Genomic DNA, 3,880 nt, shown 5'->3' with positions numbered 1-3,880 from the left:
TATATAGGTTTTTTAAATATATTTTGCTCTCCAAAGCCCAGAAAAAAACCTGCATTGTAGACAGCAAGATTGGCATTCAAAACAAGTTTTTTTTGGCTAATCTTAACTGTCACTCAGACCATCTATCTCTCAATTAATTTAAATGTTAAAAATACCCGAAAACCAAACCAGCCTCGGAAACCACAACACCATATGAATACTTTAGCAAACTTAATGCTAGAAAGGTGCTCAAAATCATTACAGAACCACCAATTATTACAATCCATCACCATCTACAAATATTCTATAGGATTATAGCACATGCTATCTCAACCACTTAACAATCTCAACAAAACCTAAAGAATACCCAGTAAAGGAAGGGAGCAGGTCCATGAAGGCCATTTTCACCATCTACTATATTTTTTATTCTTTCCAGTAAAAGCAGAGCAATTATACAATAAAGGAATGGATAGGAAAATAGAACATAGATACATATTTCTTACCACAGTTTAAACCTTTCATTCATATCCTGAGAGTATGAAAAACACCTGCTCATTTTCTGGCCAAAATTTTGTTATCTTTAATAGCAGACCAAGAAAAAAAACAAAAAATATTGAATTTATCACTCCTTATTTATTAAAGAGATGTTTGCAACACTTAATGAATGTGCTTGTAATAGACAGCATTGTAATGATATGTCTGCTTTTCATGTTCATGTCCTGTAGTTGTGATCACCAGGTTAGTTATTTGCCTTATTCTGAGAAGAGAGAAAGTTCATAGATTAAATTAATTTTTATTTAAATATTTATGGTTCCAATCAGAAGGACTTTAAAATATAAATAACAGATAACAATTATCTTCCATAAGCAACTTGGTTTATAATCAACTAATATAACTTTCTAGGTTGAGCTACTCTTTAAAAAGGTAAAAGCAATGCTAAGTATAAAATGAATGAAACTTATTTTTATTTTTATACAAACAATAGGTCATTTACAGTTTTAAGTACCATGGCTGAATGTGCCGAGAGCTTTACGTCGATTATTTAGAAAAAATGCATTTGAAAGGTGAACTAAATGCAGGTTCTAGATAATTAGGGTTCCTTATTTCAATGAGCCCCTAAAAGCAAATAGACAAATACATGAGGAGCAATTATTTTTGGGGTATGAATGATTCAGAACCCTATAATTTAATATTCATCAAAATCCCAGAATGAAGTCCCTGCAAACAGTAAGAAAAGTTAGATCACGTGGCGAAAAATGAGGTAGAGAGCCTGAAATACCAACCCCTTCTTCTGGGAAAATATCCTTGACAATTCCATTCTTATAATAGGCTGTTAACACAAAGTTAAGAAAATAATGAGACACATTAGATAGATCCATGTTGTACATGATGTTACTTTCCCTAAGGAAGGAAAGTCTGTAATCATTCTGAAAATTTAAGAGCAAGTCTTTGAAACTAATAGCATATCTAGCATTAAAGGAGAATCATGGAGAGCTCTGGTGTCAATATTAAAATCATAGCAATATTAGCTGAAAACATAATTCTTGACACCCTTCACCACTACAAGCATGGTAACTGAGAAGAAACATAAACATTTTTCATTTATTTGTTAAAATCATACATCTCAAAACATGTTTTTATCTTTTGTTTTGTTTTAAAAATAATTGTTTCATAATTTTATTACTAGATTGATAGTATGTAAACAAAAAAAAACAAGTGGAAGTATCAAATTCATTTCCCAAGACAACCAAAAAATATATTTTAAAAATTATAAATGCCTAAAAATCAAAAACATAAAATAAAAAAATAATGTTTTTAATACATATAATTATTTACTGTATTCTTGTGTTTAAAAAAGTATAGGTCATTTAATGAAAAAATACACAAAATATATATCAAATTGTCCAGGTGGTAATTGAATCTACATTGTTTTGAAATGGGAACTCTGGAACCCTCACCTCAACATGCTCAACCATCAGCCTCATGATTGTATTATAAATCTGTGTCAATTTTTATTGTTAGAACTGAATATTTTAGTAAGCATTTAAGTTTTTTTTTTATTTAGTGATTATTTGGGTATGTTATTTATATCATTAAAAAGAACAAAACTTAAGAGAAGGAAGTAATAGAAAAAAAAACAGAAGGAAGGGAAGAAAAAAAAAGAAAACATTAACAGTCTAGAAAGCAGTCTAAAAATGTAAATTTATTAATATTATTTAATACTATTTTGTTTTATAATTATTCTTTGCAGGTGAAGGAATGATTGATCAGAATGTTATATAAAATAGCAGCCCTAAATATTTGGGAAGCATTGCTTAATAAATAAAACATTTCTCTCTAATTACCATGTATTTAATCATTTCAGAGTTATCTTGTTCATAAATAAATTTTTGGTCAAAAACAAAGAATAGTCTCTGAAATCTGGACATTCGCAATTCCAGCTTATCCAGTGATCTGGTGATCTGACAGTGCTGGCAGATCAGCTGTTTATGTGTCCCCAAATGCCTGTAAGAGTGGTAAACTATTTGACTGTATTATACAAAAATAGTGTGTTATCTGCTGTCAGTGACTATATTGCATCACATTTAACCTATCACAAGTGATTGTTCTATGCAGTAGAAATATACTTTAAGAATAGTATAAATTACCAAACGAAAACATTTCACATTAACGTTAGATAAAAATTATGAAATTGTGAAACACTAAGAAAAAGGTGAGGAGTTGGCTCATTTGCCTAAGGATTAAGATATTGGCCAGACAACAATATACAAAATAAAGAAAAAGGATCAAACTGAATCATTCTTCAACAGTAATGAATCATCTTGCAGCATAGGAAACTGTAAGTATGAGAGTTTCCAAAAAAAGGTGATACACTGTATACATGGTTCGTGTAAGAAAGAAATAGGTACACACCAATTTAAACAAAATTCTTATGAAAAGGCATAACTATTTTATGAAATTATTAAAAAGGACGACTACCCAACAGATGTCTTTAATATGAATTTTCATTTATATAAATTGACATAAATATATTTTGTTTTTAACACATTTAGAACTGAAAAAGTAACAAAATTTAAAATGAAAATCTACTTGGGTATTATAGGTTAAAAAATTAGAAAATTCTGTTTAGCACAATTTTCATTTTAAGGTAAATGCAACTTATCACTCATATTAAGCAGGATATGACTGCCAAGGGTATCATAAGTGAATGCAAAAAAAATCTCCCAGTAAAGTAAAATGAGAATTGATGTGGCTAACTGGAGCTACTTTGGTCTAGTAAAACACTTTGGGAACAGATACCTTTTTAACAGGACCAAGATGAACATTTAAAAGACTTTGGTAAGGCTATGCTTCTGATATTTGAAAGGAAAATATTAAAAATTTTTGATACAGTTCAATAGAGAGATAGCTGGAGAAGAAGAAATGTGGAGCTTGAAGTGCTGAATAATGAATGACATCTACGAGATCAAGTCAGAGAACAATCCATGGGCGGATCTCATGGTGAGGATGGTAAAAAGCGAGATCTCTAAAATGATCCTAAATGATGAGCTTCAAGGTAAGCAGAGAATAGAGGGACGACCTAATGTGAGATGGGTGAATTCTGGCATAATAGACATGTGGATTTGTTTGTCAATTTCATGTCAGCATGCAACAGCTTTGACAGAGAGGAGCTATACAAGTCTTTGAAGGAATACAAAGTCCTAGGAAGTCTCACATGACTGGATTTGTCAACACAGGTTTCTATAATTCCATAAAGTACAGTTCTTCAAATATCTGGGTTCCAAGGTTAACACACAGGACCTTTTAATAAAACAAAAAACTCTTCAGATACCTACAGCAGTTTACAACTTCATATTACCTATATATTTTTTTTGGCTAATCTTAACTGTCACTCAGACCA

At 30.5% G+C, this 3,880-nt stretch overlaps 1 protein-coding gene across 5 annotated transcripts in view; it reads right to left on the bottom strand.

Moving 5' to 3' along the window:
• The window catches only part of LOC106692711 (protein Malvolio), a 42,137-nt gene that overhangs the window by 23,087 nt on the left and 15,170 nt on the right, over nucleotides 1-3,880 (bottom strand). The gene's annotated exons all lie outside the window — the stretch shown is intronic.

Source organism: Halyomorpha halys, unplaced genomic scaffold (assembly GCF_000696795.3).
Source record: "Halyomorpha halys isolate HHAL.00 unplaced genomic scaffold, Hhal_1.1 Scaffold68.1, whole genome shotgun sequence".
In the NCBI taxonomy this organism is placed as follows: domain Eukaryota; kingdom Metazoa; phylum Arthropoda; class Insecta; order Hemiptera; family Pentatomidae; genus Halyomorpha; species Halyomorpha halys.
This window is presented reverse-complemented; position numbering and strand designations above follow the sequence as displayed.